A 22,760-nucleotide genomic window follows, 5' to 3' on the forward strand; every position below is an offset into this window, starting at 1 on the left:
CACAGTGGGTCTCTTACGCATTGTCTTGGTCACAGAGGGCTTTCAGGCACCAGTGGCTCATACCTGTAATCCTAGCTACTCAGGAGACTGAGATGAGAGGATCGCATTTTGAAGCCAGGCCCAGGCAGGAAAATCAAGAGACTCTTACCTTCGTCAGAAAAAAGCAGGAAGTGGCACTGTTGCTCACAGTTCTTGAGCAGAGACTCCGGGACAGAGCCCAGGCTCAGGTCTTTAATGGCATGCATGGCAATCTGGTGTCTGTGATTTCAACTCCTTCCATTTCACATTTTATGATCAAGGACTGGGCCTTGGAGGCAGTCAGCTCTGCCAGGACCTGGCCTGCTGACTCAAGCAGTTTTGCCAGCATCCTCTGACCTCCACCCATCTGGAAGAACTGGTGCCTGGTTGCTCAGGTTGGCTGTGCCGTAGTGTTTGTGTTCCCAATAAAGAGGAGAATTTACTCTTACTTTTCATCGCCAATGAATGCTGTGAGGCCTGCCTAGAGGTGCTGCCCTGAAGGGCCCTAGACCTGAGCTTTCTAGCAGGAATCAAATGAGAATGCAGCCAATTTGGGGAGGGATGCTTGGGGCTGGGCCTTGAATGGCTTGGGGATGTGGCCTATTGGTCTTTCGGATTGGGGCCTGCAGCTGCTAGGAAGTTGTGTAACACTGCTTAGGGGCGGAGCTTCTGATTGCTTGGGGGCAGAGTCTCTGGCTGCTCAGGAAGACTTGAGTGATTCTTCTTTCTCTGAACACTGCTGTACCCCATTTCTATGCTTGGTTTCCCATCAGTAAATACAGAGACATTTCTCTATTCCTTTATAAAACAGGGTCCATCACCCCCTTTGTGTCACTGTTGCAAAGGCTGTTTTCGTTGAACAAATATGTTTGATCCGCTGCTGGGATAAGTAGGTAGAACAAAGAAGAAGCATGGTCTGTGTAGCTGTAGTAGAACAGGGATCTGAAAGTTGGGGCTCTCCAGCTAGATTTGAAGGACTGGTTTTGCATGGACTGTCAAAACAGTTATTGCTTTATTAGCTGGGAATGGGTAGTGAGGTTTGAACTCAGGGCCTCACATTTGCTAGGCAGCTGCTCTACCACTTGAACCATGCTCCTTGTCCAGTTTTTACATTTTTTAGTTATTTATTTAAATGTCACCGTATTTTTAGTTTGTGTGAGTATGTTTAAAAAATATTTTTTCCGGGCCGGGAGTTTGGCCTAGTGGTGGAGTGCTTGCCTAGCATGCATGAAGACCCGGGTTCGATTCCTTGGTACCACATACAGAAAAAAGCCAGAAGTGGTGCTGAGGCTCAAGTGGTGGAGCTCTAGCCTTGAGAAAGTCCAAGGACAGTGCTCAGACCCTGAGCTTAGGCACAGGACTGGCAAAAAAAAAATATATTTTTTCCAGTCCTTGGGCTTTCCTCAAGGCTAGTGCTCTACCACTTGAGTCACATTACCACTTCCTTCTTTTTCTGTGTATATGGTACAGAGGATTTGAACCCAGTGTTTCATGCATGTTAGGCGAGCGCTTTACCACTAGACCATGCTCCCAGCCCCTCTGTTTTAAATATTTATTGCAGATTACCTGCAATTCAAATTTCAGCCTTATAAATGAGCTCCTACTCTTTCTTTGATGTCTTTTGCCATCCAGTAGGCTGTTAAGTCACCAGAGACTACTGGTAAAGCCTGTAAGGATAAAATGTAAGGCTCTCCTATGGGGCCTTTTGCCTAAAATCATTTGCCCACCTCCTTCTTCTAGGTGGACAGAATCTGCCCACCTAGGTTCCTGCTGCTCCGAATGTCTCTGCGTCAGTATTATGGGCACCACCTGGATGCTTGCAAGAAAGCCAGACCTGAATGTGAGCCAGCATGTCAACAAGATGTCCAGGTGACTCGTGTGGATATCTGAGTGAGATATCTGAGGTGCAAAGGCCTGTGGCCCATGGGCAATACTTAGCACCTGGGGTGGACAGCGCTTCTAATCCTTCCAACCTGTAGCTATGCCTGTGTATGTGGTAAAAGGGACTTGGCTGGTATGATTGAATTAAAGGTTGAGATAAGGAGAAATTCCCCCGCTAAGATTACGCAGTTGTGCCCCATGATTGTACCACAGGGGGCCTTATAATAAGATACAGGTGTGGAAGAGGCTGTCTGAAGAGAAGTCTGCTGAACCAGAAGGAGAGCAGGTTCTGGGACCAGCAGGCTGTGTCTGAAAAAGCCAAGACACTGTGGCCCTACTTGGAGTCTCCAGGAAGACCAGACTTCCACCACAGAACTGTAAGCAAGTGGCTTTCTCTTTTACCTCGTGAAATCTTTGGAGCTTGGTTCGGCGGCGATGGAAATTGGGTGCCAATTACTGTTGGCCTCTGTGCTGTGCTGGCTCTGCCATGCCCCATTAAGTTGTTTCAGCCATAGTTTTCTGCTCAGTTAGGGTGGTGAGAAGTTCTTCCATGATGAAACCTTGATGGAGTGTGCATGTCAAGGAATGTTTTGCAAATGCTAGCCTTGAGTGGCGGTATATACCTGTAATCTCAGCTCTCCGGAATCTGAAGTGGGAGGTTGAGAGTTTGGGAAGACTGTGTGACTTTGGAAAAGTTCTGGAAGCTCTTTGACCTTGGGTTTCTCTGAGGCCAAGTTGTAGCAGTGTCTGCCTTCCCAGGCTCCTGGGAAGTTTGCACTAAGGCCCTGAGCAGAACTCTGGGCCCAGTCGCATTAAGATGGTCTCTGCTAGTCTGCCTGTATCAGCTCTGTACCTCAAAGTGCTTGCTTCCCTGGACCCCCTTTTCTCTGCTTGTGACTGCTACTCACCCCTCAATTGGAGGGCCTCTGCCTTTGGGCAGAGGCGCTTGGAGCAGGCCTCTCAGGTCTTGGGACACCTCCGTCTTCCAGGGGGAATCCATGACCTGACACCTGACCATTGGACTCTAGCTCTCACTGAGGCGGGGCTCTGCCCATGTGTATCACTTGGAGCTGAGACTTCTCTGTCTTTAAGCAGATTGAATGCTGGAGCTGTGGATGGATGGATGGTCGACTTGGAGGCATTGAAAGGCACCAGAACTATCAGGAAGTTTTGTAGTTCCCCACTCCCACCCCAGTAAGCCATGTGACCCGGGTTTGGGTGTCATGGAAACACCAGCATTTCTTCAACATCTATTGTAGGCCAGGTTCATTGGTAGTGCGGTGTGGAGCATTTTTATCTGGGTCTCGCCTCTCCTCTGGCGGAGATCTGGTTTCCTTGTTCAAATCAGGTTCCCTGTAAGAGCTTAATAATGTCCCCAGGAGCTGCAGGTGTAGCTCATAGCAGATCACTCCCTTAGCAGGTTTGAGGCCCTGGGTTCCAACCCTACCCACCACACAGGAGAAGGTAAAAACAGCCAGGTATTGGCGGCTCATGCCTGTAATCCCGCTACTCAAGGAGACTTAAGTTCTGATCACTGCAGTTCGAAACCAGCCAAGGCAGGAAAGTCAAACTTTTAAGCTCCAGTTATCGCCCAAAAGCTGGAAGTGACGCTGTAACTCAAGTGACAGAGTGCTAGCCTTCAGCAAGAAAGCTCAGGGATGGAACTTAGTCCCTAAATTCAAACCCCAGGAGAAGTACACACAGCAAAAAAAGAAAACCAAGTTAGTAATGTGTCAAGGGCTGCTGTAACCATTTCTCACACTGGGGTGGAGGGAGGAACGGCTTAGGTGCTGAGCTCTGAGGAATCTCGTATGTCCACGGGACAGTGCCTGCCTGGGGCTGGGGCCCATTTTATGGTACGCTGAGGCCTGCCTGCGGTTTCTACTTGTTTTCTGTAACCTGAGCCTGTCCAGCATTTGGCACAGCTTCTGAGCCTCTGCTCAGCTCACGTTCCTGATTTCCTTGCATGGGTTTGAATTCATCACTGGCAGAGGACAGCCCAGCCAGAGGCAGTGGGCAGATCCCACTTTTTCCTCCATTCTCAGGCCGTGGGGCAGGACCTGCTGAGCTCCATTGGCTCCCTGCACTTGGAAGTTAGAGAGGTGGAGTGCAAAGCAAACAAATGCTAGGACTCGGTTTCACTCAAGTTGACTGTTCTTCCACAGGCTGCAGGTGGAGCTGGCCCTGGGGACCCAAGGTGACAAGAATCAGGCCTGTAAAGACAGAGAACACAGTGTGAAGGCAAAACAACCAAGCTGCCTACATGAACTACTGAAACTTGCTGTTGTTAGTCTGGTGCATTCTGGGTCCTGGGCAGGGCAGGGGAGGCACCTCGACGGGGCAGGAAGACCCTCTGGTGTCCTTCCTTGTTCTCCTTGCTTGTTCCAGCCTAGAGATGGGGCTGCACGTTCTCATTTACCTGGAGAATGCGTTTGGAATCAGTGCTGGCCAGTAGCTGGTGTTACTCGAATTAGAACATGATATAAACAGCTGTACCTCATGTTGTATGCATCTAGCTCCCGGCTGGGTGCCCTGCTAGGTGCTAGAGAAATGATCGGGCAAAATCCAACCCCTGCGCATGGGTCTCCTATGCTCTCACTATGACAAGGCCGGCTGCAGTGACCCCATCTTGTGAGCCTGGCCACTCAGGTAGAGTTAAGAGGATTGCAGTTCAAGGGAGCTCAGGTAAAAAGCAAGACACACTATGACAAAGAAGCTGGGTAGGTATTTCACTCTACAATCCCAGCTACTCGGAATACATCAGTAGGAGAATTGTGGTCTGAGGCTAAGCCCTGCTAAAACTTGCTAGTTATTATAGTCTGTACTGCCAAGTGTGAGGTGCTTCTGGCCTGTGAATCTCTCCCTGCCCTCCAGTCCCTCCCTGTGTGCTGGCACCTGCCCCCTGGGGGATGGTGAGGGTCCCAGAATGCCCCACATCTTGCTGGATTTATGAGTGGCAGGCTGTGTCATTATGATGCCCAGTTTGGGGATAAGAATTGTTCTAAAATAGCCACACAGTGCTCTAGCTGGGATTTGAACCCAGTCAGCCTGATTCTAATGTCTATACCCATTACCATTCATCTACACAGCCAGGACCCACTGTCCTTGAGCTGGTGGGATTATGGCCTTTGCTGTCTCTGGTACTTCACGGGTGGAAGGACCCTGCTCTGTTTATACCATGACCGCCTCCCGATCCCAGGGGAGCACTGAAAGGCCCCAGCTGGCCCCTACCTATGTCCATTCCCGCTACTGAAGCCGTCTGGCTGATTAGCCGCTGCAGTCTTGGGAGGTACTGACAGCATCCAGATGAGCCAATTACCCAAATGGCATTACCCCTTCCCTGCTTGGCTGCCCTGCCCAGCTCTCCTTAGCGAAGTGTCCACAGCTGGGGGGCGGGGGGAAGAAGGTTAACGTGCCATGTCCCACTCACAGCAGCCCCAAGTGGAGATCTAACCATAAAGCCCACTCGTTTAAAATGCATAATTTAGGCTAGGGTGTGGTAGTACATGTCCATAGTCACCGTTTGTCAAGAGGTGAAAGTAGGAGGAAAATGACTGCAGACCAGCTCAGGCAAAAGTGAAGAATAAACAAGAGTGCCGAGGGCGTGCCAGGGGCTCACACCTGTAATCCTAGCTACTTGGGAGGCTAAGACCTGAAGATCACGGTTCAAAGTCAGCCTGGGCACAAAAGGACCTGAGACTCTTATCTCCAATTAACCTCTAGAAAATGGAAAGTGGGGTCTGGCTCAAGGGTAGGGCGGTGGCCTAGAGCTGAAGAGCCCAGGACAGCGTCTAGGCCAAGTTCAAGCCCCATGACCACCACACACACACACCCGGAACAATTGCCCAGGCCCTGAGTTCAAGTCCCAGGACTGACAAAAAAAAAAGCCAAAAGGCTTGAGGGTGTAGCTCAGGCAGTAGAGCACCTGCTTAACAAAGTGCAAATCCCCGAGTTCAAACGTTAATACACAATTCTGGGAAATGTAGCAAATTTTCAGAATTGTCCAACTATCACCACCATGTACAGTGAGGGGCATCCTTGCTTTCCTTGTTTGTGAGGGTGGTGTAGAACTTTGAAGAGCACGGCACCCTAAGGTTTCATGGGCGTGTCCATGACAAGCTTTACATAAGTATTAGTAAGAGACTAAGAATAATGATAAAATAGAGCCTTGTAACAATGTAACAAAAGTGGTGGAAGGGCTAGGCATAGGGCTAGGTGCTTAGTCTGTGCCAAGCCCAGGGTTCCAGTCCTAAGTATCACATAAACAGAAAAGGCTAGAAATGGCACTGTGGCTCAAGTGGTAGAGAGCTAATCTTGAGCAAAAGAAGCTCAGGGACAGTGCTCAGGCCCTGAGTTCAAGCCCCAGGGGTGGGGTGGGGTGGGGGAGAGAAGGTTATGGGAATGTGCTCTTTCCCTGAGCTTTTCAGCTCAAGGCTACCGCCCTACCCCTTGAGCCTCAGCCTCACTTCCCACTTTCTACTGGTTAATTGGAGATAAGCATCTCATGTTCTTTAATGCCTGGGCTGGCTTTGAACCAAGATCCTCAGATCACAGCCTCCTGAGTAGCTAGGATTATAGGCGTGAGCCACCATGCCCGGCTTCCCTCTTTCAAAATGCTTTAATTTTTCTTCTTTTTCTTTCTTTCCTCCCCCTCTTCTCATTTTCCCTCCTCATCCTCTTCTTCCTCGTGCTCCTTCTTTTGGTATGTCTATATTGGGGCTTGAACTCAAGGCCTTGTGTTCTTGTTTTGGCTTTTTCTTCTTTTTTTTGGATCAAGGCTGACACTCTACCACTGGAACCAGCCCTCCATGTCCCTTGCTTTTTTCCTTTTGAGGGATCTTACACTTCTCGGTCAACGTCCAGCTCCCAGCATGGTGATTCCTCCTGCTCTTGGGAGACATTATTAAAGAAATTGAAGGCAGTGTATCACAAACACTGGTACTGAGTGAAACAGGTTGATAGCCACCATGCCTCACAAGCGACAAGTGGGCAGGCAGTGGGTACAGCTTGTATCGTATGAACACATAGAGTACTTGTGTTCCAGCCATGATGGAGGGAGACACGGTGGGCCCAGAGGCAGCACAAACGGCACAATTCACCAGTATGGGCCAGGAGACAATGAGGTTCTGTCCCCCAGGACTGCTGTCCCCAACCTGCACGCGCCTGTGACTGGAGGACGTGGCTGGAGATGACAGCAGAAAGGGCTTTCTGCTGGCCAAAAAACATGGCCAGCCTCACACTGGCTCTATGCTTCCATGGGTGGCTTGGATTGGTTGAAACCCATTGGGGTTCACCCTGGAGCTAGGGGTGTGAGACCTGTAGCTGCTGTCTGGAGTGTGTGCTGGGGAACAGCCCTGGCCCCCAACCATCGAGAAAGCTGCTGTTACTCTGGATCTTTTAAGTCCAGCCTCTGTGCCTGGGTTCTCTTCTTTCCTGTTCACCCATCTGGCGGGATGGACGGATGGGCGGACAGACAGATGGATGGACGGACAAGTGGGTGGATAGGGTTGATGGAGCAGTGGGAGTCTGGCCCCAGCAAGAGTCCACCAAACAGATAATGTAGCATCTCAGACCTGGAGTGTTGTGGGTAGAAGGGAGGTAGAAGCTCCTCTTTGCCACTCTCTCCATGCTGGGTGCTGACCTTTATTGAGACCCTGGGGATGGTTGTAGTCAGTTCCGCTAGGGAAGGTGACTCCCTGGAAATGCAGGAAGGCTGAAGTTGGGGCTCAGTCTTCTCACTCTGCAGCCGCACTCGGATACTTGCTGTACGGTAGCTGAAGGGATATTCTGGAACGTCATGAGTGACTGGAGACGCAGAGGCCGTACCTGGGGAGGGAAGTGGGTGACTGGAAAGCCGGCTGGGGAAGCTTCTAGAAGCCCCAGCCAGCAGCCAAAGCCCTGCCTAAAGGATTGGAAAGAATGACTACCACCAGCTGTCTCCCTTGTGAGGTCAGGGTGACCGTGAGCTGCGCCTGGAGCCTGCCATGCAGCCACGACACACCCAGCCTGGGTCAGCAGCTCCTGGGGCCCCAGGAGCCCCTCCCCACGGTGGCCCACACATGGTCCTCTGCTCCAGGCCAGGGCCCCAGCAAGGTCTGGGAGCCCTGTTCTCAGTCTGACATGCCTTGGCCTGGCAGGTCTGGGGGGCTGGGGCTGGAAGGGGTCCCCTGCTTGTGCATGCAGCACAGAGCTCAGGTGTACAGGGTTGGGGTGCCAGGCCTGCCACCTCCTTGGTTCAGTTTTTGTGTATTCTGCACAAAAGCACAGGGGGACCTGCTAGAGAGAGCCAGACACGCAGGCGTATGTCTGTAGCATGGCCATGTCCTCTGCTCTCCCAGTATCTCCATTGGCAGTGTCTTTGGGTGCCAGGCTGTCCAGGTGACAGGAGGAAGTCTCCACCCCACCCCCAGCTCCTCCTTAACTCCATCCTATGTCAGGCCAGAGCAAGGAAACAGGGTGGAGAAATAGGCCAGGAATCCTTGGGCATACTGTGTCTTTAAAGAGAATCAGTGATCTGGGTGCTAAGTGGCTCACGTCTGAATCCTCGCTGCCCGGGAGGGAGAGATCTGAAAATCACAGTTCAAGTCGGCCCAGACAGAAAACTCCATGAGACGGATTTCAGTGAACCACCCTAAAGCCAGAAGTGGCACTGTGGGCTCAAGTGGTAGGTCACCAGCCGTGAGTGAAAAAGCTAAGGGGCAGCATCCAGTACCTGAACTCGAACCTCAGTATCAGTACACAAAAATGTCACCCCTGGCAGTAGTGGTGGCATCCTACTGCTTCCCTCTGGAGTCCTAGCAGCCCTCTGTAGAGTACAAGGATTCAGGTAACTGAAGGGTGAAGGATGTGACATGAGAGAGGTGGGCCTGGGCTCTGGGATTGGTGTGGGTATGACAGCCAGGAAGGCCGTCCCTATCTAGTTCTGTACAATATGTCTAGTGTCAGACACATGGGAAGAGTGGCAAAGGTATAGTTGGGAAGGAAGCAGTTCTGGGAGGTGGGATGAGTTTGTGCAAAGTCCCTGGGGTAGAAAAGAGACTGGGATGTGAACCAATCGGATAGCTTGAAGTCCATCTAGCAGCCATTGCTTCCCAGAACAGAGGAGAGTGAGCTGCCCCCTCCTCTCCCACTCATGGGGGGAGAGGGGATGTGGGACCCGATTTGCTGAGATGACGCCCTGAGGCGCTACGTAAATACGGAACTCATCTGTTCCGTCAAACTGCAAGCTTAGGGCTTCTGTATTTATTTCTGAGCTGGCTTCTCTTTTGTGGCTCAGGTTTTGTTCAAGTTCAGTGGGGCGTGCATGTTTCTGATCAAATCATCTGGCTCTTCCTGAGGGCCTGGTGCTGGGCTGTCAGTGGAGCAGGGATTCACAGGTCATCTCTGGCCATAGTCATGTTACATGGTGTGAGTGGGGAGATGCCGGGGGGGGGGGCGGTCCCTGACCTAGGGGGTGAGTGGAGAAGAGGAAAGAGTATTCTGGGTGGGAGAAAAATGCACAAAGCCCATCTGACAGTTGGCAGGTGTGTGAAGTGCCCCCACCCTGGCAGTGGTGGCCTTGTGACTTTGCCATTAGCCCCAACTGCTGCTATCATGCCCACTGTGAGCCTGGAGACTGTGAGGGGCCTTCCCTGTCCTTAAGAGTTTTCCAGCATCATCCACCCTATTGTCCATCCCTGCATGTATCTGTCTGTACATCCGTATGTCCAGGCACCCATCTGTCCCATCCAGTATGTGCATTTGTCCATCCATGCATCCCTCAGTCTGTCCACCATCTACCTGTGCATCCATCTATTTCTCCTTAATCATTTTAAGACACCCGGGCATGTATTTGGCTTCACATATGGCAGGCACCGGCTGGCGGCCTCGATGTTAACCGAGGCCTCCTGTATGCTGAGTATGTGCATCAGCTTCATCTCTCCCTCCACTGCGCCAGCTTTCTGGCCACAGTCGGAAAATGATTTCATCAAGTAACATATACATGCCTTTTGATTAGGAGACTTGCGGTGCATGAACAAGAGGAGGAGGGGTGGGAATCTGAGTGGGATTCTTTCCAAGTAAGTATTTTTAGCACTGTAATGCATTCCACGTCCTGTTCAAATGTCCTGATCATCATTTGTGCCCGATGACAGTGTGCAGAATGGGGTGTGGCCGGGCATGAGCTCGCCATTGTCCTCTAACGGAAGATGGCAATGACAACAGAGCTGACCCTAGTGAGTGGCTGGCTGGCTTACCTAGGCTGGCACACAGACCGGCTGCTGCCAGAACCCCACTGGTAAGAAAATGCCAAGAGGACAACGAGGCACAATTTTCTCAGTGTTCTTGTTTAGTGATTCAGTGGGGTGATGGGAGGAGGAATCCCTTTCAGACTGGCTATCTTTTGGGGGCCTGGACAAGGAACTGGGGTTTCCTTTCCCTTTTTTCCCCTAAATCTGTGGGGTTTGTTTTTTTTTGACCCTGCCTTTATGTATGTCACTGTCACCACTGTTCAGAATCAGTCTTGGAGGGACAGGCTGGTTCCCTCCAAGGATCAGAGGGGTCCTGGGGACAGAGGGTTGTACTTCTTTACTGCCTTCAATGGCTCTTCCCTTCCAGGCCTCACCCCCAGACATCGCTCCAGTAGACCATGCCCTTAAAGGCGGGGCTATTCCAGGCCCCGCCCAGGCACATCCCCATTGGCCATGCCCTCATGTGGGTGGAGATATTCCAGGCTCCACCCATAGATAACCCCTCCCCCAGTGGCAGTGCAGTGGCCCAGTCTCCCTCCCACCCCACTGCCCCAGGGGCTGTGTTTGGAACCTGGTTCCCTTTGGCAATCACTGCCCAGATGACAAATGCAGATGCTCTGGCCCAGCTGGTCTCTTGCCCAGCAGGAATCCACTGATAAACGACGTCTGCGAGCCCTTATGTGTGTACAAAGTTATTCTCTGCCTAGTGATTTTAAGAGTGAAAGATTTCTGTACTATACAGCTGTGAGAACTGGACAGCCTCCATCTCTGAGCTTTATGAGGTGCAAACTGGAAGGTCTGAACCAGCCTGAAATAGAAATCTCTTCTAAAAGGGGGGAAAGACTGTGTGTGTGTGTGTGTGTGTGTGTGTGTGTGTGTGTGTGTGTGTGTGTGAAACCGTGCATGCTTTTTAGCATATATTTGCATACAAAACCCATTAGCTCACTGAGGGACTTCGTTACTTAAGTGGAGGAGGTGACCCAGTGTAGGTTGGGGACCCAAAAGGGACATCACAGATTTACACATCACATTACAAACTCACTATTCTAATTTGTGAATTTGAATATAAACAACATGCTTTTAAAGTGTGGTTTAAAACTGCAGCTCCTTAGGTTTGTATCTCTCCCTGAAGCCTTCCTCCTCCCATAGCTGAATGGCCTAGGGTAGGTTACCCAACCTCTCCATTGAGGGAATGAGTAATAAGTCCTCTGACCTTGAGCTGCTCAGAGGATGACGAAATAAGATCAATTCTGCCTAATGCCTGGCATGCAGAGGGCAGGTTGGCAAGTCAGTGAAAAGTCCTATGGTTTGAAACCCTGGGTGGAGGGGAGGGGGTGCCAAGCAAGATGGAAGCCCCAAAGGCTCACAGGGGCTCTGTTGGCTAGCTGACTGGGGCTTTGGGGGCCAGGGGGGGGGGGTTCCTGGTCTGAAGGGAGCTGCCTGTTGAGCAGGGAGGTCTCCTTTTGTGCTCTGGGTCTGGGGAGAGTGTGTTTCTGTCTATCCCCTGGTTAAAGCCTGCTGTGGGAACAGGGAGCCACATGGCAGTCTTTCAACTCCTCCCATCCCGCTGTCCCCTTGGCTCTTCTTCCTGAGAGCCCCATCTTTGGGAGACTGAAGTCTCCTGCCTGGATCACAGTGCCTGTGGAAGACAAGGAATCAGTTGCCACTGAGGGGCAGCCAGAGTTGTTGATGTGTCTACCAGATTTCCATGCTGGTCTGCAGGTCCCAACACCATCAGTGATTGTGGGGGGGAGGAAGGTTAAGAATCCCAGAGGAGGGTTAGGCACTGTGGCTGTCCCATGCCTGTCATTCCAAACATTTGAGAGACATTGTCCTGGAGGATCACAATTGGAGACACCCCCCCCCATCTCCACAAAAAAGCTGAGGGAGATCCTACACATCTCTCGTCCCAGGTGTCACTCAGGTGATGACAATGATGACAGCCCTCTCTAAGGATGGCCTGGGCAAAAGCTTTACCTGGAAAAAAAAAAAAAGTCTCCCTTTTGCTTTTGAGTCTAAGCATGACTCAAATGGTAGATATTTGCCAAGCCTAAGGCCTTGGGTTCAAAGCTCTAATACTGCTCAAAAGAAAAGCCATGGAGGCCCTGGGCTGCCAGGACAGAACTCTACAGCCAGGTTCATCTGTGTCCCTTACGCCACTTCACCCCCTGTGCCTCCCGCTCAGCGTAATCTCTACTCTGTTGCTTCCAGCATGTTCCTGGCTCAACCTGTGTCTGACCGCAATTCCCCAGGGTCCCAGTGGTGGGGACAGGGGTTGGCAAATTTCTTTCTTCAGCTCTGTCAGCTACTTTATCTTGATCCAGTGATCCAGCCAATGTAGGTCAGGGGCAGCCAGGGACATTAATAAACTGTCCCAATAAAACTTGATTAGCAGACACTGGAGGCTTCTGCCTGCCATCCTAGCTGCTTAGAAAGCTTAGGAGTTTGAAGCCAGCCTGGGCAGGAAAGTCCGTGAGACTCTTACCTCCGATTAACTGAAAACTGGAAGTGGAGTTGTGGCCTTGAGCAAAAATAAAGAGCCCAGGGACAGAGCTGAGGCTCTGTATTTGGGGGTTCAGTGGCTAAGCCCAGCTCCTTGGTTCTGGTATTGGGGGAAAGGTTCCTCCACGTCCCCAACTTGCCAGCATACCCTGGAGACACCCAATGCAGAATGTGGGGGGAGGACTTGACTTTCGGGGAAGAAGAGACAAGGTTTGAAAGGTAATTAGTTTCTCATGGCTAACACAGACTGGCTCCTGAACACTTTTGTAAATCCAATTTTTCTCCATTTGCCTCTGCACTGAAGATCCATTTTCCTACCTTGATTTGCCTCCTGCTACTTATACCCGATCTCTCCCCACTGCCCACACACAGTTGGAAAGCAGGTTCCAGAAAGCTCTTTCCTGTGTAAATAATGTCTCCACCTCCCAATCTCACCAGATGTGTGGCCAAACAGGTTCTAGGTCTAGGCTGGAGCTGTGATCCCCTCGTTCATGCTGTATGCCCCTGGGCACAGTTACCTTTCCTCTCTGTGCCTCTGCTGCCTGGTTTTCTAAAGCAACCCAGCTGCCTGTACTATGGACTGCCACGAGCTGCAAGGACCCAACTGTAAGGTGCCCTGAAACATTCCTTCTTCTTCATCTCTACACTCACCTTGTACTCATGGCCAGGGTGCAGGCTTTGAACTGAGCGCTGTGTGGCATGCCTAGAATCCCAGCCACTTAGAAGACAGAAGCAGAGATAGGAGGATCAGGGTCCAGACAAAAGTACTAGCCCTCAAGAAGCATGGCTCAAGTGGTAGAGTGCTCGCCTAGCAGGTATGAGGCCTTCAGTTATTTGAAAATGAGGCTCGTGGTGAAGGTGAGGAGGGGTCAGAGGGTAAGGAGTGAGCATGTGATGTGTGTGGGAGGTACCATGCATGCTGGATGCAGTGTGAGACCAACATAGGCCTCGGGGAGAAATAAAGGAAGGTGGAATAACCCTTTGAAGGGTGGTAAATGGGGAGTGAGAAGCTGAGCCCTTCATGTACTCCCTGGCCCAAATCCAGTGTTCCCCGGGCCCTGAGTGGGTAGCCTTTGTTGGCCCACACTCCAGGAGCCCCTGGGCTTCTGGCCTCGATTGCACCCTGCCATCCATAGCCCTGGTGGGATTCAGGACAAGTTCAGTGAGCGGTTGTTCCTGGATGGAATGTGGCGCTGTCCCTGTTTTTGCAATCTCGAGTCATTCGTGAACAAGAGAATCAGTGTTATTTTATCAGGATCTCTGTGCCTGCTTCCAGCTGGGTCCAGCAAGATTTATGGGTCCCCTCTCCCACCCACATATGCTTTCCTTAGTTTCCCCTGGCTAACACCAATTTTCAGGGACTTAGTGGCTTCAATAAGCACAGATTTCGTGTCTTACAACTGTGTGTGTGTGTGTGTTCTGAAATAGACTAGAAGGCTGCCTGGACATGCCGAGAGGGCACTAGCATTCCTTGGCTCGTGGCCCCTTCCTCTCTTTTGGGTTACTATTTTAAGTAGTTGTACAGTGGTTTCTACTCAGTATGTCGGTGAGGATGAGGGGTCTCGATCCACTCAATCCACTGCGCCTTTGAGGTTAGGGCAGGGCAAGACAAACCTCCAGACCTCTGCCACACAGCTCAGGAGATTGGAAGCACAGGGACCCGAGTCCATGCCTTAGCCCTGGGGCCTCTCCCTCCTCAAGGCAAATGGCTGGCGTGCACTCAGTCCATGTCTGCCAACTGGACGGACAGATTAGCAGGCCAGCAGGCCAGATTCCTGGGTCCCATGGAATCTCCTGATGAGGGTGGGGGACACACAGCCTGGGAGTTGAAGGGACTGGCAAAGACAAACTCCAAGGTCGTTTTAGAGATGTAGTGTACGTCTGTAATCCCAGCCATTCCAGAGGCAGGGTTGCAATTCTAGGCCAACCTGGGCAAAGGCTTGAGATGCTTCCTGAAAAAGAACAAAAAGACACTGAAGCCAAAGGTACTGGAGGTATAGCCTGGGTGGTAGAACACTTAACCTAGCAAGTGTGAGGCCCCGAGTTCAAGCCCAGGTACAGCCTGGACACTAGTACATTGAAGTTCCAGCTGTGCAGCTTTGCCTTCAGTGTGCCACTTTGTCACAAGAAGAACGATGTCCCATGTGTCATCATGGCTCACACACCACTGGCCCTCTGGGGACCCTGGTGAGGCACAGGGGACCAGGGCAGGGCAGACCCCTGCAGACCATGCTCATGTTCCCTCTGGGAACTGGCTAGGGAGAGAAGTGACAATTGATCTCCTCCTAAAAACCCTCGAGCTCAGAACCCATAGTGCTGTATCCCCTGACTGTCACCAAGGCCACAAGGACCCATGAGCCTCTAGAGACACAAACTCTGCCTCCTGAGGCTTTTCACTCGCTTACACGCACTCAGCACCAACTAAACACAACTGACCCCAACCCTACCCCCAGCCCCCCTCCCCTCTAGGACAGCTAGCTGGCCCTTCCCTGGCTTCCGTTCCCAGGGTAGTTTGATCTGGAACATTCTCCCCGAAGGCTCAGGCACTGAAGGTTTGGTTCCCAGTGCTATAACTAGAGGAGGGGAAGGGAGGGGATCCCAGGGCTCTGATGTAACCACAGGGTTCACAAGGGAGGGAATTGTCAGGAGGTGATGGAAGGTGGAAGGTGGGTGGTTCCAAGGGAGAAAGTAGGTCATAGAAGGATTGACTTCCAAGGCAATATCTTGTCCTTGGCTCCCCCTTTTCCTCCTCCCCCCTTTCCCCCTCCCCCTTTTCCTCCTCTCTTTTCCCCCCTCCCCCTTTTCCCCCTCCCCCTTCCCTCCCCCCATTTCCCCCCCCTCCCCATTCCCTCTCTCCCCTCCCACTCCTGGCTTCCATGAGGTAAGCAGTCTCTTCTACCACATACCTGCCACCATGACTGCTCTGCCTCTCTTGGTCCCCAGAGCAATGGAGCCAGCAAACCATAAAGGAAAGGTCTGAGACCATAAGCAAATGAAACCTTTTCCTCTTGAAAGTGAACTGGTGACAAAATATGACTATCCCCAAGTGCAGACACAGAGATTCTCCCCCCCCCAATGCAACACATGCGTGCCTAGGGGTTGTCCGGCAGGGCGTTTTAGGGGGTGTCTCTAGTTTAAGCTCTTGGGGACCTTCATCATACTCAATCCTGTGGTGGTCACTCTATTTCCTGCTCCCCTCAATAGTGTGGAACCGGCTCCCCAAGTACTCGTCAGTATTTATCATCTTCTTAATAATGGCTGTTTGACCCTAGAGAGACCTGGAGTAGCAGTGTGGCTTTAACGTGTATTGGTTTGCTATTTTGTCTGTTGCCATCCCTCCACTTTAGGCATCCTGAGATCCCAGGGCCTCGGGCAGTGACTGACCCACTAGAATGCTAGGAAATAAAATGCTGAGGTCAACGACCCTGGGAATTAGCCCAGCAGGCTAGGCAGCATCTCTGTCTTGCTTTTGCTGTGTAACAAGCAACATCCCCGCCCCCCACTCGCCTCAACACAGCCAGAGTGTGACTTTGGTTGTCTTTGTGGCTCTGCAGGTGAGCTGGACAGTCTCTAGTCTCTCTGACCACGACGGCCTGGCTGTAGGTGTCATTCTGAGAGTCAGCAAATGCAGAACCTTCAGAAATTCTGCTAGTGGAAGTCAAATTGCTCGAATGGCCTCGACGTGTGGGAGTAGAGGAGCCTCCACTGCCAGTAATGAGAGCAGCAGGGGTTTCTGGCCATGTGGTTGGCAGACCTGGAGCCTCTCTTCACCTTAGAAAGTCCCCTGACTAGGGAACCATGTCTGTTGTTAGTGTTGGTGGGAGTTGGGTGGGTGGAGGGGGAGATGGATAGCTTATGAATGGCTTTTGATGTTCAAATAAGCTCTCTTGACATTAGTTAATGATAAGTCATCTTATTTCCTGGGCCTCAGAATAAACAGCTGCTGTCTGCTGTTGATGCCAAATACCTGGATTTCTAAAGCGATCCCGCCTGTGGCTCAACTTGTATTTTCGTCATCCTTATTTGTCTGGGAAGAGGGTGGGAGGGCGAGGGTCAGGCAGGGCTGTAGGGTTTGTGTGGGAGAGATTAGACACAATCCTACCTCCCTTCCCTGTGTCTATCCCCCTCTCCCTCCCTCCTTCCCCCACCATCTCCCTTCCTCCCCCTCTCCTTCTACTCTACTCCAGTCTTGGCACAACTTGGTAGTGTTTGGTTGCATTTAACCAATCCAGCCCTACCTTCTTCTCCAGCGTTAAGCAGCAGGTGGCTCAGCTTTGGCCATGGGGTTGGCTGGCGTCCTCCTTGGGGTGAGGGGTGGGTGGCACAGAGCCCCCAGTCCTTCCAGGCCTGTGCCCTGCTGTCCTCGGGTGGGAAGGGGTCTCCTGACCCTTGTTGGCACCGTGCCCGGCAAGGACACATTTTCCCCGTGCCAGCCTGATGGGCTGGGAGCGTAGGAAGGTTCGAGCAGTTTTCCCCAGACCTCCTGGGTAGAGGTGGGGGAGTTGCATCCAGAGAATGCGCATGCGTGGCTGTATCTGAGTGCCTCTCCCAGCTTCTGGTGTCTACCAAAGTTTGGTCACCCTAGGCTCTGCCTCCCCCAGCACCTCCACGTGTGTGTGTGTGTGTGTGTGTGTGCGTGCGTGCGTGCGTGTGTGTGTGCGTGTGTGCGTGTGTGTGTGTGTGTGTTGATTCTGTGGCTTAGGGTCTCAGAGCTGTCCCTTCGCTTCTTTACTCAAGGCCAGCACTTTTCCTATTGAACCACAGCTCTACTTCCTACTTTTTGCTGACTAATTAGGAGATAAAAGTCTCCTGGATTGCCTGGGACGAGCCAGGCTGGGATTTTATAGTCACTTCTGTGGCCATGGCAAAGCTGACCATTCTCAGCATTAATTCCCAGCAAAGGGGGACCCATAGGGATCTCGACGAGCAAACTCGGGATTTTCTATCCTGCAGGTTTTTCCTAAGTTGGGCTTTGGCAGAGCTAAGGAGAAGCCTCTACTGATGTGACATTTCTGATCCCCAAGAGTTTAATTCCACGAGGAGGAGGCCAGGTCCTTTGTGTCCTTGTGCCCCTCCCCCAATAAGAAGACTTGGTGACCCCATTTTACACCTAGGGAAACTGAGATTCAAGGAGGCTAGAGAGATCCTCCGTTCAGTGGCAGGATGTGGATTCGAACCCGGATCTGTTCTCTCCACCAAGTGGCCTCTGCCTCCTCAGTGGCCCCTCTGGGGCTGTGGAGAGAAGGAGGCGAGGTTCAGGGAGGCCACTCTGTGCAGGACCTGGGGTCCCCTCAGCACTGTGTCCCTGTATGACACTGCATCCCAGCCTGACCCTCTAGTGGGCGAGAGACTTCAGGAGGCTGCTGCTTCTCCCTTGCCTCCGTGGTTGCCACGGAGACGGGGCAGGATGTTTGAGGATGCATTCCAAGCCTGCTGCCCAAGCTCATGCCCACCTAGGGATGCCAGCCAGGAGAGGGAGGGGCACCCTGCTCTAAAGGAAGAGGGGCTGGCGTGCTCTGTGGTGGTGGTGGTGATTAGTCTTATTAAAAGTGCACACACGGTAGACTTCATGCCCAGCTCTCCATCATCCTGTCACGTGGACGCCTACCTCTGCCCTCCCCCCCCCACCGCATTCTTCTGGCTATTTGGAACAAATTCCAGACAGCAATCAATTCCCTTTCCATCCAGGACTCCCAAGGAAGAGAGAGTTTTGTCACCAGCGTTGCCCCTAGAATGGTGAGCAGTAGCCCTGGTAGATCACCACGTGGCCAGCGGGCAAAGGTCTCGAATGTTTTCTTTATAGCCGGGTTAGGTTAGAATCCTGAGATGCATTGGGAATTCCTTGGTGCAGTGTCCTCACTCCCTCGCTCCGTGTCTCTTGTCTCTGTTTCTCTCCCCCCACCCTTCCCTCTCCATATTAACTTATATAATGTACTTAACTTGTAACTTAGTTCCTGTGGAAAGCCCTCCCTTCCCCATACTTGGATTGAACTCAGGGCCTTGAGTTGGCCAAGCAGGCACGGTACAATTGAACCCGTTCCTACACACACACACGCACACACACGCACACACACGCACACACACACACACACACACACACACACACACACCTTATTTTTTGCTTTAGGCATTTTTGATAGAGGGTTTCATGCTTTTGCCAAGAACCTCCTCCTGTCTATGCACCTCACATAACTGGAATTACAGGCACACACCGCAACTCTTGACTGATTCAGAGGAGATCTTGTTAACGCTTTCCCCCACCCCCACCCCATGCCACTCTGGCCTCCAAGCCCAATCCTCCGGATCTTAGCCTCCCCAGGTGCTGAGATGACAGGCGCGAGCCACCTCGAATACTCTAACCTTATTCTGTCTTTGATAATGTGAACTCTTCCATTACGTGTATCAAGTTACTTCTAAACACTTGGTCTCGAGATTCTAGCTCATCCAACTCTAGTAGTGAAATCTGTGGATCAACTCTGGGCTCTGGAACTTTCTACATGAGTCAGAATGACCTAATGCGTATTCTATCCAGTGTGGTAGCTGCCAGCCATATTGGATGCTCAAATGTGTGGCCAGCACAACAAAGAAATGCAGTTTTAAATTTATTTGATCAAATTTAAACAAAGTCACCAAGACAGACTTTGGTGGCTCATGCTCTAATTCTAGCTAGCCACTTAGGGGGCTGAGATTTGAGGATTACTGTTTGAAGCCAGTCCAAAGAGGAAAGTCGGTGAGATATTCTTCTTTAGTGAATCAGAAAACGGAAGTGACAAATCACAAATGTCTACCATCTTGGACAGTTCTACTCTAGAAAATTCCCTCATAGAGGCTGGGAGTGTGGACTAATGATAGAGTGCTTGGCTAGAATGTACAAAACCCTGGGTTCGATTCCTCAGTACAATATATAGAGAAAAAAGCCAGAAATGGTGCTGTGACTCAAATGGTAGAATATGAGCCTTGAGAAAGCTCAAGGACAGTGCCTAGGCCCTGAGTTCAAGCCCCAGGACTGGCAAAAAAAAAAATTTCCTCATAGCCCAAGCTTCACATATGTAAAGCTAAGAATCATGACTATTTTCCCAGGAAATAGGTTGGATTAGAGAAAATGTATATAAAGAGCCTGGTGCAGGCAAGGAACTCTATAAAACACTTCTTTATTAGCATCTGCCTGCTATTCATATATAGATATATAGATATATAAAGTTTGCTTGGAAATGGGGTGCTAAAGCACCTTATGACACAAGCTAAAACTTCTAAGTTTCTGTAGAAACACTCTTGAAAAAGTTTCCTCAGTCGTAAAAGTCAGATGAGGGGCAGAAGGAAAGGGATGCTCTGTGAAAAAGGCTTCATTTCATTGCAGATACAGCCACAGCTCCATAGATTAAGCAGTCACTCCCAGTAAAGAGGCTTTAGTCCTCTGACTTGAAACAGTTTCAAGTTCCGTGGTTCTGTGTTTGCACAGGCTGAAAAACCAGGTATCCATCTTTAATTCTGCTTTTTCTTCTTTGTTTTAAAATTCTGGTCCTAGGATTTGAACTTGGGGCCTGGGTGCTGTCCCTGAGCTTTTTCACTCAATGCTAGCACCGCTCTACTTGTGGCTTTTTGGTGATTAGTGAAAGTCTCACAGACTTTGCTTCCCCAGGTTGGCTTTGAACTTTGATCCTCAGATCTCAGCCTGCTAAATGTTTAGGGTTGACAGGTGCAGGCTAATTCTTTTTCCATGGTTCACCTGGTCTGTTCTGGAAACATCTTGGCAGACACTTGCGTGGCAGGAGCAAAGTGGGAGGGAGATAGGTTGCAGCCTTTCTGTCTTCTAGCCCTGGGTCAAATGCTGAGATTTCCTGAAAGTTCACCTGTGGCCCAGTAAAGGGGGAAGAGCCACCCCTGGCCATGAGCCTGGATGAGGCCATTACAGTAGGGCTTCATTTCTTGTAGAAATCTTGGCATCTGAGATGTCAGCCTGGGAATATATCTGCTTGTATAAATTAAAAAGGAAAAATATGTTTTGACCATATTTAAGTGCTAACTGGGAGGGGGGGAATCCCGGCATGTGCAGAGCTACTGTAGCTGTAGATCGGCTGCCTCCCTCCCTCTCCTCCCCACCCCCAGAGCCCACAAACCTAAGCCTCCTGGGGCTGTTGCAGAGGCAGGAAAAGGTGTGTGGGAAGGGCTCCCTGTGGCAACCCTAGTCGTCCTCTGCCTTGTCTGCTGCCCAGGCCTCTGTCTCGTCTCTTACCCAGTGGCGGATCAGAGCCTGCTCAGAGCCGGGGGCGGGGGGGCACGCGTGACAATGGCCATTTCTCAGCATGCAAAGCATGCTTAAGATAAAGGTTAAAGTGTTTGGAACCCACATGTTAGCTGGGGCCACTTTATTTTTGGGAAATTCCAATAGAATGAGCTTGTGCCCTGTACCCATCTGCAGTCCTTGGGCTTTCTCCATTGTGGGGATTAGGGGATGTTGATGACTCTTCCAGCACCAGGGGGCTCAGGGCTGGCCCCAGGGTGGGGCTGGCCCATACCAGACACATGCTTGCATTCAGGCCCTGCTTCCACTGTTTTAGACTTTGAACTCAGGACACTGGGCACTGTCCAGTACCTTTTGGCCCAGGGCTATTGCTGTACCACTTTGAGCCATAGCTTCACAACTTCAGCTTTCTGGTGGTGAACTGGAGATAAGAGTCCCATAGGGACTTTCCTGCTCAGACTGGCTTTGAACTGTGATCCTCAGATCTCAGCCTCCTGAATGGCTAGGAGGACAGGTGCGAGGCTACAGACGCCTGGTTCTTGACTTCATTCGAAAACAACCGTGACATCCTGTAAGTTACGGGGTTTACCTCGCCTCCGTCAGGACAGCTCTGGTTCCATCTTGGGTCCTCGGGAGCTTGAGGTGACTTTGAAATGCTGGGGAGTAAACAGCACGACCTGGAGAGAGGATGAGGGAACTCCAAGCTGAGTTAGATCGCAGTCAAAGCTGGAAAATGGCAGCACATTCCAGATGTTTCTCTCCTCCCAGCGATGATGGGAAAGTTCCCTGCTCCAAAGTTGAAAAGGGCCATGTAAGACCTATCTTTGTGAATTCCACAAAAATATGAATCGTGGAGGTGCCCCGTGACTTAGCACGTCCACTCCTCCTGCCACAAGAGACACAGACATATCTCTGCACAGACTTGGGAAATGTGGGTAGTTATTCAGAGCTGAAACATCCCCTATGTCCATTAACTGACAAATGGATAAGCCAAATGTGATCTCTGCACAGAAGAGAATATTACTCAGCCCTAAAAAGGAAGTCCTGATGCGAAACTAGAACATGGCTGCATCTTGAGATCACACCACGAGAAAAGAGCCACACCTAAAATCCCATGGACTGTAAGATTCCATTTCTGTGAAATGTCCAAAAAAGGCAAAGCCGTGGAGACAAAAGGAGGACAAGCGAATGCTCAGGGCCAGGGGAGAGGGAGTGGGCAGGATGACCACTACAGGACATGGATTTCTTCCTGAGGTGATAAAAATGCCCTGAAATTCCTTTGTGATGATGGTTGCACAACTCTCTGAATTCTGCAACGCTCTTTAAAGTGAACTGTGTCTCCAGCCAGCTGTGAAGAAAGTCTGACCTCAGCCAGGCATGGTGGTGCATGGTTACCATCTCAGCTACTCAGGAGGAAGATTCCCGTCCACGGCTAGCCTGGGTGGAAAATAAAAACAACTAAAGCAAAAGGACCAGGAACATGGCTCAAGTGGTAGAGGCCCTGAGTTTAATCCATAGTAGCAACAAGCCCAGGACTGGCCCCCCCCCCAAAAAAAAAGTCAAGTGTGACTAGAATGACAACTCCTCCATCTGCGCCCTCCCCCCCCCACCATGTCCTGAAGAGCCACCTGCGTCTGCTAAGTCCTCATGGGTGTGAGTTCCAAGAGCTTTAGAATGCCCTGCAAGGGGAAAGAAGGCGGGGTCAGCTTTGCCTCTTGGAGGCCCTGGCTGCCTGCTCTGATGGGTAACTGAGTGATTCTCCAGGTGTGGAGGGGGCACCCTGCTGGACTCCAGATCATGGTGGTTTAACTAAAAAGCAGTCTTTGGGCCTGTAACAGGAACATGCAAACAGTGGCCTGTGAGCCACATCTGGCCCACTCCCTACTTTT

This window comes from Megascapheus bottae, chromosome 36 (assembly GCF_031878675.1).
Source record: "Megascapheus bottae isolate mThoBot1 chromosome 36, mThoBot2.hap1, whole genome shotgun sequence".
NCBI classification, from domain to species: domain Eukaryota; kingdom Metazoa; phylum Chordata; class Mammalia; order Rodentia; family Geomyidae; genus Megascapheus; species Megascapheus bottae.